Source organism: Chiloscyllium plagiosum, unplaced genomic scaffold (genome assembly GCF_037043375.1).
Source record: "Chiloscyllium plagiosum isolate Xiang-an unplaced genomic scaffold, Cpla_swu_hap1 HiC_scaffold_1, whole genome shotgun sequence".
Lineage (NCBI taxonomy): Eukaryota > Metazoa > Chordata > Chondrichthyes > Orectolobiformes > Hemiscylliidae > Chiloscyllium > Chiloscyllium plagiosum.
Genome location: NW_028270139.1, coordinates 161,500,552 through 161,516,966, shown reverse-complemented (window position 1 = coordinate 161,516,966; position 16,415 = coordinate 161,500,552). Strand labels below are relative to the sequence as shown.

Here is a 16,415-nt window from a genome sequence, read left to right as displayed (position 1 = left end):
TCACTGGGCCATCACCTACTCTAAGGTTTTGTTTCATGGAATCGGTCAGCAAAATGTTAACAGACTGTGTGGGACACCTGCTGTATGGGACCAAAAGTACATCCTCATGATCATGAACTTGGCTACCCGTTTCCCAGGGGATGTTCCTGAGAACTATATCCAACAGAGCAGTGGTGTGGGATTTGACCCAGTTCTTCACCTGACATAGTCTGCCCAGTGGGATCCAGCAGGATCAGGGCTCCAATATATTAGATTATCATCCACAGTCATTGGTGGGAGGGGTTTACAATGACACCGTCAGACCCTGAGAACAATCATCATTGCCACGAGTACTGTGTCCAGTTCAAGTTGCCCTGCTATGGGAAAAAATATTATTAAACTGGAGCAGGTTCTGAAAAGATTTACCAGGATGTTGCCAGGAATAGAGAGTTTGAGATATAAAAATAGGCTGGATAGGCTGGGAAGCTTTTCTAATGATTAAGTCTGTGTTTGCAGCTCCAATCTTTAACCAAGGAGCTATCAATGCAAGTAACATCAGGAAAGGGCCTATCCTCCAGTTTCACGGAATTGCCTGGTGGAATCTTCAATTTCCAGGACAATTCCTTTGGAGTCTGCCATGACCCTGGAACCAGCTGGTCATCAGAAAATCCAGGCAATTATTCTCAAACTGACGGGAAGCAGAATTTTGGATTTATTGTAAAAAAGTAAAGATGCCAGAGTCTTACCAAATCATAGAGTTGCTTTCCCGTTCTAGCGAGAGATGATAACCTGAGGGCATACCATACCTCGGGTGAGGGGTGTGGATAAGAAGGAGAGTCCTTCACGGTAACCTTAGCTGTGGCAGGAATTCTGCCCGCACTATTGGCATCACTCTGTATCAACAAACCAGCCGTCCAGTCATCTTCACTCCCCGTCTACTCGATGTATAAAATGCCATCAAAGTTTCAACACAGTGATTTAAAAGTCACTGGTTCCACTGGGGATTGAACCCAGGACCTTCTGCGTGTAAAGCAGATGTGATAACCACTACACCATGAAACCATTCACATAAGCTTATAGTAATACTGATGCAATTCTGTATGTGGGAAAACACCCAAATAGCAGATGTATTTTCAGGGAATCCTTGCAAACCTGAGGGCACATGCACATTCATTCCTCGGCAATATCTGCAAATCAAATCAAACAACTGGTTATCCCTGCTAATACTGAATCATGTCAGCAACAACTTTAAACATTGTCCCACACACCCCACGCAAAGATACAAATGATCTGAAACACAGATCATCAATATTGATGCAAACCACAACCAAGTTTTTCAAATACTGACGCAATGTTGGCAATTTACTGACTTAATCAATGACCTTAAAACAAAGCTGAAGCATTTTGAATGATCCCCACATAGTTACTGACACTCACATTGAATACATTATAAATACAGACCCCCTTCCAAGAAGCCACTGCAGACACTAACACATTCCAGAAAAACTACTACTGTGTCTCACTTAGAAATTGACTGTAAATACTGGCATACCTGAAGTGACTTGCATCTTCTAATTTGTATTTAAAGGTAATTTTGGTCAGGAGTACTTCCCTGATAACTTCAGTCTACTAAGTCCAATCCCAAAAACACTTACTTTTGGATTGTTGAATCATAGAATCATGCAGTACAAAAGTGGCCCTTCAGCCCATTGAGTCAGCACAGACTAAACTACTTTAAATCTTCACTCCCACTTCCCATCTCTTGACTCGTGTTGAATGCTCTGACATTTCAAGTGCTCATCAATGCACCTTTTAAAGCTTGTGAGGTTTCCCTCACTAACTACCTTCCAGTCAGTGCATTCCAGATTCCCACCACCTACTGGGTGAAAACATTTACCTCAAACACCCTCCTGCCTTTCACCTTAAAATTATGCCACCTTGTTATTGACCCTTCAACTAAGGGAACAGCCGAAATCTATCTACCCTGTTCATGCCCCTCATAATTTTATATATGTCAATCAAGTCCCCTTTCAGCCTTCTCTGTTCCAAACCTAAGCCTGTCTAGCCTTTCTTTAAAGCTCATCCGAAAGAACATCCTGGTGATCTCCTATGCAAACCCTCCTGTACCATCTTTAGGGTCAATATAGTTAACACAATCATTTTACAGGTTATGTGCTCTCCAAGAATATGACCTTCCAACAACTACTCTGCCTAATTGTAATACACCTCAGCTATGCTATAATCATTGCAGCTATTTTAAGAATCCGGGATTTGTCTCTCCAGAGTATATGCTTCTCATTTTTATTCTATCACGGGATGACAATTGCTCCTGACTAGATGACTCTTGAGAAGGTGATGGTGAGCTGTCTTCTTGAACCACCACAGTCCATGTGTTGTAAGCAGATCCGCAATGCTGCTGGGAGGGAACTCCAGGATTTTGACCCAATATATTTCCAAGTCAGTTTGCCATGTGGCTTGAAGGGGACTTGCAGGCGGTGGTGTTCTCATATATCTGCTGCCCTCATCCTTCCAGATGTGCCAGATGTAATATTTTAAGGTGCTTTCTAAGGAGACTGAATGAATATCTGCACTTCATCTTTTAGATACTACACACTGCTGCTACTGAGCGATGGAGAGATCAAATGCTTCAGGATGTGGTGCAAATCAACTTGGCTGCTTTATCCTGATGGTGTCAAGCTTCTTGAGTGTTGTTGGATGATCCTCTCCTCCAGGTAAGCGGGCAGCATTCCATCACACTCCTTGTAGATATTGGACAGGCTTTGTGGAGTCAGGAGGTGAGTTACCCTCAGGGTGTTGACCGTGGGAAATGATGTGTTGAATGATAAGCGAAGATTGTTAGATTCTCTCTCTCTCTAACTGGAGATGGCATTGCCTGAAATTTCTGTAGTGTGAAAGTGTTTACGACTTTTCAATCCCTCCCCTTGGATGTTGCCCAGATCTTGCTATATTCAGATAGGGACTGCTTCAGTACCTGAGGAATAATAAATATTGAAGTGAATTGAACGAGCTTTATTATCACGTGTACTCAATAAGTACAATGAAAAGTTTATACATCACCACTTACCACACCATGTTATATACAAAGGAACATGGTACAGCTTCTTTAGTACAAGATCTTCAAAAATAGAGACATAAAATGTCCAGCATTGCAGAAATAAAAGTCCAGGACAGCAGTCTTCCAACCTATTCCATGCTGGCATTTAGCCTCCAGTCTGCACCAGGTCCTGGCTCCAAACCACACCAAGCTTCAGCTTGAAGATCACAAGGCTGCGAGATTGCTCCTGACTACCATGTCTGGCTGACAGGATGCCCAGGGAGGCTACTACACAGAGCAGGGAGGTTGGCACATCAGACTGGCAGGCTGCCACAGGAGGTCAACATGAAAGCTGGGAGGCCACCACAGGAGGCTGGAAGGCAACCACAGGAGCTGGGAGGCTGTCAAGTTAGCCTGGGAGGCCTCTAAACCAGGCTGGGGGTCATCGTCGGAGTTCTGCAGTCATCGCCAGAGGCCTGGAATCACCAGTGGTGAGAGAGGAGAAGATTTTAAAAAACCAAGAGGAAACGAAAGAGAACAGGAATAGGCAGAGCAGACAAGCTCCAGCTGAAGTGTCCTACTCCACTGCCATCTTGGAACAGAAGTTCTGAAAATTGTGCAATCATCAATGAACATCCCCACTTATGATGGAGGAATAAGCTAAATTATTCCTCTCTGTGACATCACCAACACAAGGAAACCTAAATACATAAATGGAAAATGGGTCACTAACACCAGTGCTTCACCGGAGGCTCACTGATGATGTTACCTAGAATGGTGATGAAATGTATGGTGAGTCCAGTTCAGTTTCTGGTCAATGGTAACCCCAAGGATGTTGATGGTTGGGGATTTGGTGATGAATGTCGAAGGGCAATGGTTAGATTGTCTCTTTTTTTGAGATGGTCATTGTCTGCCATTTGTACAGCACAAAAGATTCTTGCCACTTGAAAACCCTTCCTGATGAAGGGCCTGAAATGTCGATTCTCCTGCTCTTCAGATGCTGCCTGACCTGCTGTACTTTTCCAGCACCATACTTTGATCTCCAGCATCTGCAGTCCTCACTTTCTCTCACTTGTGAGCCCAAGCCTGGATATTGTCCAGATATTTTTGCGATTGAATATGGACTTCTCTGGTGTCTGAGGAGTCGCGACTTGTGCTGGACATTGTGTAATCATCAGCAAACATCACCACTTCTGACCTTCTGATGGAGGGAAGGCCACAGATTAAATATGTTGGGCCTAGGACATTACCCTGAGGAATTCCTGCAGAGATATCCTGGAGCTGAGGTCACTGACCTCCAACAACCACAACCATCTTCCTATGTGCCATGTATGACTCCAACCAGTGGAGAGTTTGTCCCCTGATACCCATTGCTTCCAGTTCTTCAAGGGTTCCTTGATGCCATACTAGGTTGAATGCAACCCTGCTATCAAGGGCTATTGCTCTCACTTCACCTCTGGAATTCAGCTCTTTTGTCCCTTTTGAACCAAAGCTGTAATGTGTTCAGGAATGGACTGACTCTAGTTGAATGCAAACTGGGCATCACGGACCAGGTTATTGCTCAACAGGTGCTACTTGATAGCACTATTGACGACACCTTCCATCACTTACTAATGATGGAGAACAGACTGATGGGGCAGTAAAGAGTGGATTAGATTTGTCCTGCTTTTAGTGTACAGGACATCCCTGGGCAACTTGGTTGTCAGGTATATGCCAATGTTGCAACTCTACTGGAATAGGTTGGCTAGGGAAGCGACAAGTTACAGAGTCATTGACATGTATGGAAACAGACCCTTTGGTCCAACTCATCCATGTTGACTAGATAGCCTAAAATAATTTGCCTACATTTGGCCTATATCCCTCTAAACCTTTCCTATTCATATACACTGGAACTGTCAGAGCCTGTCTTTGCAGTATCTAGTGCCTCAAACCATTTCTTGATATCATATGGAGAGAATTGAATTTGTTGAAGACTGAAAGCTGGGGACCTCTGGCGGAGGCCAAGATGGATCATCAACTTCTGACTGAAGATTGCTGTAAGTGCTTCAGCCTTTGGTTTTGCAGTGATGCGTTGGACTCTTCCATCATTGAGGATTAGGATATTTGTGGAGACTCATCCTGAGTTGTTTAATTATCCACCACCATTCATGAGTGGATGTGGCACGCCAACAGAGTTTAGATCTGATCCTTTGGTTGTGGGATTATTTAGGTCTGGGAGAAAGTGAGGACTACAGATGCTGGAGATCACAGTCGAGAGTTTAGTGCTGGAAAAGCATGGCAGGTCAGGCAGTATCCGAGGAGGAGGGGAATCGACTTCATTAGGGACTTCCTGATAAAGGACTTATGCCTGAAACATCGACTCTCCTGCTCCTTGGATGCTACCTGACTTGCTGTGCTTTTCCAGCATCACACTCTCGGATCATTTAGATCTGTCACTTGCTGCTTATGCTGTTTGGCATGCAACTTGTCCTGTTTGGTAGCTTCACAGGTTGACATCTCATTTATGGGTATGTTTGGTCCAGCTCTGGCATGCCTTTCTGCAATCTCCATTGAATTAGCGTTGATCCCCTTGCTTGATGGTAATGGTTCAGTGGGGGGTATCCCATGTCATGAGGTTACCGATTGTACTGGATAAAATTCTGCTGCTGTTGATGGCCCATAATGCCTCATGGATGTCCAGTCTTGAATTGCTAGATCTGTTCAAAGTCTATCACACTTAGCACAGTGACAGTGTCACATAACATAGAGTGATACTAAGTAGATCCTTCAGTCCAACTCATCCATATCAACCAGATTTTTCAAACTAAACAGTCCCATTTGCCCGTATTTGGCCATATCCCTCTCTATCTTTCTTATTCATGTATCTATCCAAATGTCTTTTACATGTTGTAACAATACCTGCAACTACCACTTCTTCTGGCTGTACACTCCACATATACACCACCTCTGTGTAAAAATGTTGCCTCTCAGGTCCATTTTAAAACTTTCCCTGTCCCCTTAAACTATGCCCTCTAGTTTTGAATTCCCCTAGCCTAGGAAACAGACCTTTGTGAAAAGTGGCCTCACCAATGTCATAACATGACATCCCAATTCCTCTATGCAATGCTCTGACCAATGAAGGCAACCATGCCAAACGCCACCTTTACCCCTCTGTATACCTGTAATGCCACTTTCAAGGAACCATGTACCTTAACCTCTAGGTCTGTTTGACAACATTAAGGCATGGTGGCACAGTGGCTAGCACTGCTGCCTCAGTGCGCCAGTAGACCTGGGTTCAATTCCTGCCTCAGGCAACTGTCTGTGCGGAGTTTGCACATTCTCCCTGTGTCTGTATGGGTTTGCTCTGGCTTCCTCCCACAGTCCAAAAATGTGCAGGTTAATTAGATTGGCCATGCTAAATTGTCTGTAGTGTTAGGTGTAGGGGAATGGGTCTGGGTTGGTTGCTGTTTGAAGGGTTGGTGTGGATTTGTTGGGCCAAACGGCCTGTTTCCACACTGTAAGTAATCTATAAGTCCTGCCCTAGTTTTTCTTACAAAAATGTAACACCTTGCATTTATCTAAATTAAACTCCATCTGTCACTCAGGCAAAAGTGAGGACTGCAGATGCTGGAGATCAGAGTTGAAGTGTGGTGGTGGAAAAGCACAGCAGGTCAGGCAGCATCTGAGGAGCCAGAAAATTGACGTTTCAGGCAAAAGCCCTTCATCAGCTTATTCCTGATGATGGGCTTTTGCCTGAAGCATCACTTTTCCTTCTCCTTGGATCCAGCACCGCACTTTCGACTCCTCAGCCCATTGGCCCAGCTGATCAAGATTACACAATGGAAGGTATTCTCGATGTGAAGGTAGGACTTTAGTTTCCACAATGACTGTGCAGTGGTCATTCTTAATAATACTCTCATTTCATAAATCACTAAAAACTAACATGCAGGTGAAACAAGGCACCTTCATCGCAAGTGAAACAAGGCACCTTCATCACAGGTGAAGGAGTACAGGAGTGAAGTTTTGCTGTGATTATGGAGAGACTTGGTGAGACTTGACATTGGGACAGTAGAGATTCTGTATTACAAATTCAGTGCCGCCCCTACTTTGATGGAGTAGAACATTGAAAAATATTAGGTTGTCCATTTGGCAGGAAGTGAAATGTAAGTCTTCCGAATTGAATCATACTGATCTTGAAATGTTAATGATGTTTCTGTCTTCACAAATGCTGTGAGACTTGCTGAGTTTCTCCAGCACTGGGCCAAGGAGACCTAGGGGAGTAGGTGCATTGTTCCTTGAAAGTAGACTTGCAGATAGACAACATGGTGAAGAAGGTGCTTGGCATGCTTACCTTCACTGGTCAGCGCATTGAGTATTAGAGTTGGGATGTCATGTTCTGGCTGTGCAGGACATTGGTTATGCCACTTTTCTGTATATGAATACAGAATACAGTATTCAATTCTGGTCTCCCGATTGGAAACTTTCAGCTATAGGGCAAGGCTGAATAAGTTGATTCCTTTTGTTCTGAAGCATCTTTGAGTGAGGGTTGACCTTATTGACGTTTATGAAATCATGAGGGGCATGGATAGGGTGAATTGCCAAGGTCTTTTTCCCAGGTAGGGGAGTCCAAAACCAGAAGGCTTATGCTTAAGGTGAAAGATTTAAAAGAGAACTGAGGGGTAACTTCTTCATGTGGTGAAGTATATGGAATGAACAGCCAGAAGTGATTGAGGCAGGTACAATTGCATAATTTAAAAGACATTAGGATAGGTACATGAATAAGAAGGGCTTAGAGGAACATGGGCCAAATGTTGGCAAATGGGACTAAATCAGTTTGGGATATCTGGTCAATCTAGACAAGTTGGACCAAAGGGTCTGTATTTGTGCTTTATAATTATATGACACTTTCTATTTTTACCCTTTCGTAAAGTTCCTTTCCTAAAGAACATTAGTGACGAGATGGTGTTTACAACAATTGACAATGGTTGCATGGTCACTGTTACTGAGACTAGGTTTAATTACAGATTTTATTGAATTTAAATTGGCATTCAAGTCCTCCACCCAGTGTATATCCTGTGACCTTGCCATTGTCAGTGCTTCCTCAAAGTGTTTTTCAACATGCCTCAGTACCAATTCATCAGTTGAGGGAGGGGTGTAAATAGGAGTCAGCAGATTTCCTTGCCCATGTTTGACCTGATGCGAGGATATTTCAAGGGAGCCTAAGTCAATGTTGAGGTCTTCCTGAACAACAGAATGCCACTGTATTGGAGTCTCTGTCATGCTTGGACAAGACATAACCACGGATGGTGATGGTCTTGTCTGGGACATGGGTCTGTAAGGTATGATTCCATGGGTATGACTGTATCAGGTTGTAGCTTGATTCATCTGTGGCTCAGCTCTCCAAACTTTGGCATCAGCTTCAAGATGTTGTCAACAGGGGTGCATATGCTACTGTCATTTCCATTGCCTCAGTCAATTCCAAATGGTCAGTCAGTTTCATTCCTTTCTATTGTTCTTTACAGAAGGAAATCTGCTATCCTTACACTTTCTGGCCTACATGTGACTCCAGACTCACCTTGCATTTCTGACTTTTAACTGCTCTTTGAAATGGCCGAGCAAGCCAATCAATTCACAGCATCAAATGGTGGTGACACCTACATTCCATGAAAGAATAAAATATGTGATCCTAAGGTATGGTAAGCAATATTTCCCTTTAGTGTAGAATTATAGAGTTAGACAGTACATAGGAGACCCTTCACCCTATCAAGTCTGCACTGCCAAAGCTACACTCATCCCACCTTCCAGCACAAGACCAATAGCCTTGAATATTATGACATTTCAAGTGCTCATCTAAACACTTCTTAAAAATTGTGAGGTTCCCACCTGAACTTCTCCCCCAGGCAGTGCATTCCAGACTCCACCACCCTCTTCTTGAAAACATTTCCTCAAATACTCTAAACCTCAAGCCTTTCATCTTAAAATTATTATTGTTATTGACCCTTACTTTCTATTCACCTTGTCCATGTCCTTCATAATCTTATACATCTCAATTGGGTCCCTCCTCAGCCTTCTTTCCTCTAAAGAAAACAACCTGAGCTTATCCAGCCTCTCTTCTTATCTAAAGTGCTCCATCTAGAGCAACATCCTGGTGAGTCTCTTCTGCACATCCCTCCTACAGTGTGGAGACCAGACCTGTACACAGTTATGGTACGGTATGGTAAGCAATATTTCCCTGATAAAGGCAAGTCTTCCGTGTGTCTTCTTAACAAACTTCTAACCTGCCCTGTCACCCTTAGAGATTTAGTCTAGAGACATACAGCACAGAAATACCTCATGGATTTTGTTGACACATACACCAAGATCTTTAGGTTTATCTAAGCTCCCTAGTGTCTTGCCATTTATTGAGTTTCCCTTGTCTTGTTCCTTCTTCCAAAGGGGATCATCTCACAATTACCAGGGTTAAAATGCATCAGCCACTGATCTGCCCAATCTGTTTATATTCTCCAGTACCCCAAGACCTCCTTCCTCACTGTCAACCACATAGCCAAACTTCCTTATCATCCACCCCCAACACTCTCACCTACATCTTTTCTATGTATCACAAACAATAAAGTACTCAACACTGACCCCTGTGATACACCACTGGTCATTGGCCTCCAGTCACACAAACAGCCTTCTACCACCACCTCTGTCTCTAATCCAATTTCGGGTAAAACTTGCAAAGTTACCCTGGATCCCATGTACTTTTACCTCCTTTATCAGTCTTCCATGTGGGGCCTTGCAAAAGTCTTTGCTGAAATCCACATATTCAACTACATTATCCTCATCTACACATTTGGTCACCTCTTTGAAAAATTTAACCAGATTTGTTAGGCATGACTTCCCTTCTGACAAAGCTCTGCCAACTATTCCTGATCTTACTTCTCTAAATAAATTGTCTCCTTCACAATTTTCTCCACAGTTCTCCACCCCTAATGGTTGCACGTCAGTACTCGTAGGTAACCATACCTGAATGCATTGGTTTTTTTTTCACAAGTTTTGAGAAGAAGCTCTGTAATATCGTAATCCTTGAAATGTGTAGGTGTAATTATTTACATTGTTTTATATGATCATTTGGTTTTGTGCCATTATTTACAGTGGAGCTCCAGGGAGTATGTGGGTGCATACATGAAATTTTTGTGGATGTTTATAGAAGGTTTTTGTCAGTGCATCTTTGTTTACAATGCATTTCTGTTAATGCCAGTATTTACATTATGATTCTGGGATTATGTTGGTATATACTTCAAGGTTTTTGAGTGTGTCAGTATTTACAATTTATTTCGATTTGTGCCAGTATTTATATGCCGGTTGGACTTACTGTATGTGGATAGTTATAACTACTTTCTTTGAATTTGTCAGTATTTACAATGTATTTCTATTTGTGCCAGTATTTACAGAAGGAATTTGGGAGCATGTTGTTATTTACAAAATCTTTTTTTGAGTGTTCAGTATTTACAGGAAGGATCGGCAAGTGTCAGTATTTATAGAATTGTTAAAACAATCAAGTGATTTTAACAGGACATTGATTGCCATCACTGTGTTAGTATTTGAAGACATGTCCAGGTTTCTGTCAGTCTTACTAGCCTGTGTTTAAGAGGATTTGGGTCTTTGTATTGAGTGCCTGGAGTCGGCAGACATTGTTTCACACATTAATGTAAGTGTCTAAGAGCTGTTATGATCTGCAGGCAAGGCTGAGAAATAAAACCTATTTATCACAACTGCCCATGATAATGTGAGGATCCGCAGGTGGCTCCTAGAAAATATGTTCATTGATAGTGAGCTTTCTCACACACAGAAAAAACTAACAAGCAAACTGGGAACTGATTTCATGGTTATCACATTGGCTTTACTCACAGCAAAGTCCAGGGTTCAGTACCCAATGAAACTAGTTACTTCATAAGGGTTACTAAAAGATATTTGAAACACCCAGCAGGTTGTTAAAGGTACAGACTTAGTTTGAATCAAGGCATGATATTAGGGAAGGGTGGAAAATAGTTGAGGTTGAATAAGATATAGAGACCATAAAATGGAGGAGCAGAATTAGGTCATTCAGCCCATCGAGTCTGCACCATCATTCAATCACGGCTGATATATTTCTGAATCCCATTCTCCTGCTTTTTCCTCATAACTCTTGATGCTCTTACTAATCAAGAACCTCTCTGTCTTAAAAAGACACTCAATGATTTGGCCTCCAGAGTCTTCTTGTCAATGAGTTCCACGATTAACCACCTGTTGGCTGAAGAAATTCCTCATCTCACTTTTAAAAGGTCATCTTTTTTCTTTGATGCTGTACCCGACTTGTGAAAACATCTTCGCCACGTCCACTCTATCCAGACCTCTTAGTATTCTGTAAGTTTAAATGAGATCCTGCCTCGTCCTTCTCAACTCCATCGTGTACAGACCCAGAGTTCTCGACTGCTCCTCATATGACAAACTCTCCATCTGTAGAATCATTCCTGCAAATCTCCTCTGGGCCCCCTTCATCACCAGCACACCCTTCCTTAGATAAGGAGCCCAAAGCTGCTCACAATCATCCAAATGCTGTCTGACCAGAGCCTTATATAGCCTCAGCAGGACATCTCTGCTCCAGTATTCTAGCCCAATTGAAACAAATGCTAGCATTGCATTAGCCTTCCTAACTGTCACTGAATCTGCATGTTAACTTTGAGAGAATCCTGAACTAGGACACAAAGTAGGGCTCCTGAGCCAGATCTCGCCAGCTTTTTTTCCTTCTTTTCTCGCTTTCTTTCCTTTTTATTAAGCTTTTATTTCCTCTCTACTTACCTTAGGGAGACAACTCAGTTGTGGAGGCAGCAGTGACAATAACTGGGGGCCCAGAGTGGCACCAAAGTGGGTGTTGCAGCTACTGAGCCCAGATGGTGGTCAGCAGCATGACAGCAGTGCGGGGTTTGAGAGATTGAGTCCCATGCAGGAGGGAGCGAATGGCGGTTGGCAATGAGATCGTAGTGCAGAGATTGAGCAGAGTAAGAGGAATGCCCAGTGTGGAGTGACTGCAGGCCCATGGCTAAAGAATGACTGTAACTTGGAACTTCTAACTTTATTTCTTATTTACTACTTTATGAGAGGAACTGTAATGTTGAACTTTTACTTTATTTCTTTATTTTTCAACTTTTTAACCTAAGATTTTGTCTGTAGGTACTTCGTACATAGATGGCACTATGAATGGTGACATTGTAAACTTTTCACCAATTTTCTGTATCCCCATATTTGAGTACACATGACAATAAAACCTAATTCGAAATTCCAAGTCCCTTTGTGCTCCAGATTTATGAAGTTTTTCCCCGTTCAGAAAATAGCCTATACCTCTATTCTTCCTCCAAAAGAGCATAACCTCATACTTTCCCACATTGTATTCGATCTGCCACTTCTTTGCCCACTCTCCGAGCATGTTGAAATCCTCCTGCAGTCTCCCCATTTCCTCAACACCAACTGCCCCTCCACATATCACCTGCAAATTTAGCAACAATGCCCTCAGTTTCTTCATCTAGAGCGTTAACGCATAATGTATAGTTGTGGTCCCAACACTGACCCCTACGAAACTCCACTAGTCACTGGCTGCCATCTTTATCACCATTCACTGTCTTCTGCGAGACAGCCAATCCTCCAGCCATGTCAATACCTTGCCCATGACACCACAGACTCTTATCTTATATAGCAGCCTCTTGTGCAGCATCTCAGCAATGCCTTCTGAAATTTCAAATATACCACAACGGGCGACATGGTGGCTCAGTAGTTAGCACTGCAGCCTCACAGCACCAGGGACCCAGGTTTGATTCTAGACTTGGGTGACTGTCTGCGTGGAGTTTGCACATTCTCCCTGTGTCTGCATGGGTTTCCTCAGGTGCTCTGGTTTCCTCCCACAGTCCAAAGATGTGCAGGTCATGTTAGTTAGCCATGCGAAATTGCCCATAGTGTTAGGTGCATTAGTCAGAGGGAAATAGATCTGGGTGGGGTTACTCTTCAGAGGGTCGGTGTGGATTTGTTGGGCCGAAGGGCCTGTTTCCACACTGTAGGAAATCTAATCTAATCCACTGGCTCTCCCTTGTCTAACTTGTTTGTTAACTCCTCAAAGAATTCCAACTGATTTGTTAGGCATTACATCTCCTTGACAAAGTCACGTTGACTCAGCCCTATTTTACCATGCAGTTCCAAGTACTTTTATAACAGACGCTAAAATTTTAATCAAGACCAAGGTTAGCCTAACCAGCCCATAGTTTCCTGCCTCCCTCTCTTCTTCAATGAGGTGTTCCATCAGCCATTTTCCAGTGCTCTGGGGCCCTCCCTGACTCCAGTGATTCCTGAAAGATTACCACCAATGCCTGAAAAAAACAGAGATATTAGTCTCCACAAGCAAAATGGGAAGGTGCAAGAATAATAGAGGCTGGAAAAGTTAGCAAATTAGTCAGCATCTGTGGACAAAATAACCCTACAGGCCGATAACCTTTCTTAAGAACCCCTACAGATGTGGTGGTGGTGGTGGTGGTGGGAGAGGAATATCCAAGGAGAGGGGTTGAGAACACAAGACAATAAGATGTAAGAGCAGAATCGGCCACACAGTCTGCTCTGCCATTCAATGAGATCGAGGTTGATCTGATCATTCTCAACTCCACTTTTCTGCCTTTTCCCCATAACCTTGACTTCCTTTCAGATTAAAAAAATCTGTCTATCCAACCCTGAGCATACTTAACAATCAAGCTCAACAGCCCTCTGTGGTAAAAATTTCCACAGAGTCACTATTCTTTGAGAAAATAAATTCCTCATCTGTTTTAAATATGCAACCCCTTAACCAGAGATAATACTCTCTGGTCCTAGCCGATTTATCCGATTGCTCCATTTATAATTCTGAAGAAGGGTCACTGAACTTGAAATGCCAACTCTGGTTTTCCTTCACAGACAGGGGCTGCATTGTAGCTTGGTGGTTAACACTGCGACCTCACAGCACCAGAGACCTGTGTTTGATTCTACCCTCGGGTGACTGCCTGCAACCCGATAGTTTGCAGAGAGAGTTTCCTCTGGATTCTTCCCATAGTCCAAAGATGTGCAGGTTAGGTGGATTGACCGTGGGAAATGCAAGGTCATACGGATAGGGTACAATGCTCTTCAGGGGGTCAGTATGGACACGATGGGCCAAATGGTCTTCTTCCATGCTGTAGGGATTTTATGCTAAGAGATGTGCTAAATTTCTCCAATAATTTCTGCTTTTGTTTTCTCCATTTATAGGCCTCTGTTTATTTGCTTTTTAAAAAATTCACTCTTGGGACTTGGACATCACCAGCAGGGACAGCATTTCTTATCCATCCCTAGTTGCCCTCAAGGTGCCTTCTTCAACTGCTGCAGTCCACGTGCTGTAGGCAGACAATTCTGTTGGGGGAATTTTGATCCAGAGACAGTGAAGGAACAGTGGCACATTTTCAAGTTAGAATAGTCAGTGGCTTGGAGGAGAATTTGTAGGTGTTGGTGTTCCCGTGTATCTGCTGCCCTTTCATTGTAGCTGCTAGAGCTTGAAGGCTTGGAAGATGCTGTCAAAAGAACCTTGGGGAGTTGCTGTACAGCATCACTAATACCACAGAATGCCTTCTTCCAGTCCTTTCACAGTGATCTCCTACTCCCACTGATTCCTTAACCTAATGCTTTTTCCTTCTGCTGGATTCCCTTTTACTTTCTGATTCCTCACCGTTCACATATGGGTGTTGGGGGAATGGGCTTGGTGTGGACAAAATAATGGGGGCTGAAAATATGTTGCTGGAAAAGCGCAGCAGGTCAGGCAGCATCCAGGGAACAGGAGAATCGACATTTCGGGCATAAGCCCTTCTTCAGGAAACAAAATAATGGTTAGCATGGTGGCTCAGTGGTTTGCATTGCAGCCTCACAGCACCAGGGACCTGGGTTTGACTCCAGCCTCGGGTAACCGTCTGTGTAGAGTTTGTACATTCTCCCTGTGTCTGTGTGGGTTTCCTCAGGGTGCTCTGGTTTCCTCCCACAATCCAAAGGTCAGGTGGATTGGGCATGCTAAATTGCCCATAGTTTAATAGTACTTGTTTGTCCAAATGGCCTCTTTGCGCACTATTGGGAATCTAATCTAAATGTCCCGTGAACAATTTAAGAGATTTGCAACTTTACTTGGATTTCCGCCGTCTAATGGACCTTTGGCGAATTTCTGCATTTTGAGAGTTGCGGTTGCACTCCAAACCTCTCTGGGGTGTTTCTCCCCTGCAAGCCGATTCCTCCGCCTCCCACTAGGGGCGATACTAGCCAGCCAGGTGTTATGCACGCAACCGCCCGCTAGGGGGAAGGAGTCAGCGCTGCCCGGGTAATCCCGGATGAACCAATCAGAAGGCAGAGCAGGCCGCCGAACCGGCCAATCATGTACTAACATGGGTGCGACCCAAGACCGCTCCGCCCAAATTAAGCGGCCCACCTCCTCATCGCCAGCCGACAACAATAAACAATACGGAGTAAACCAGTGGAAAACTCCTCATGAAACAATACCAACAATTTCAACCTCTACTTTGCGCCAGCTAACCAACCGACTGAGTGATTACGATTTACCGAAAATAAAAACCTATCCGAACGGATGACCCCGCCATCGACTAACGTCCTACTGAGACTATAACTGCCGTCAATAATGGCGGACGGCAGAAATGGGCAGGGCCACGCAAGGGGCGGGGCCGCAGCGGTGCTTCCTAATTGGTTCCCACGAAACAAAAACAGACCCGCCTCCCTCCTGTTTTGTGTCCCTGATTGAAGTGGACCGCGTCCAATCAGAATGAAGACTAACCCATATCCCCGCCCACTCTTCCGGAGTAACAGATGGATTGACCAATGCAGCGACGGGGGTGGTAACCTATGATGGACGGCTCGTCCAGCCAACCGAAACGGGGTTCCGACGCTGTCGATCTGCCCATGAATGATCGACGTGCGGATTGACCAATAGAACAACGGCAAACGGTGTTTCCCAGCAGACCGCCCAATCGAAGTGGGGAGGAGGCGGGAGGACCGAGTTCGCTATCTCACCCCGGGCTGGTGCGGGCGCTCGAGCTCGAGAATCCGTTTGTGCGCGTGCACGTTCGCTTGCCTGCTGCTGAGAGAGACACACACATAAGAGAAAGGGTTTTTAAACGTGGCTGACGAGAGGTAAATTCTTACGGCTGCTTGAATTGTTCTGCGGTAGAGGGTGTTTTGGGAAGGTTAGGTTATGACCATGTTTAATATTATTCTTTCCTAATTGAGGTTGTTCCCATCCCCCTCCTCAGTATTGTTGCTCATTATAGATTAAATTATCCCCGCACCCACCCCCACCCCCACCCCCACCCCCACCCCCACCTCTTCCTTGGGGTTGAGT

The 16,415-nt window shown here is 44.1% G+C and overlaps 1 protein-coding gene and 1 non-coding gene across 3 annotated transcripts in view; one reads left to right on the top strand and one right to left on the bottom strand.

Annotated features, from left to right (window-relative positions):
- Nucleotides 1–968: 968 nt before the first annotated feature.
- Nucleotides 969–1,041, bottom strand: trnav-uac (transfer RNA valine (anticodon UAC)). Its single transcript has one exon. It is a non-coding gene; the product is annotated as a tRNA-Val (tRNA).
- Nucleotides 1,042–16,080: 15,039 nt separating this feature from the next.
- LOC122550271 (polyadenylate-binding protein-interacting protein 2-like) overlaps nt 16,081–16,415 on the top strand; it is a 135,435-nt gene continuing 135,100 nt past the window's right edge. The window contains exon 1 of one of the 2 annotated variants that reach the window (XM_043691158.2): nt 16,081–16,207. The gene's annotated coding sequence lies outside the window, so the exon portion shown is untranslated. The remainder of the gene's footprint in view (nt 16,208–16,415) is intronic. The other variant, XM_043691041.2, reaches the window with a different exon arrangement.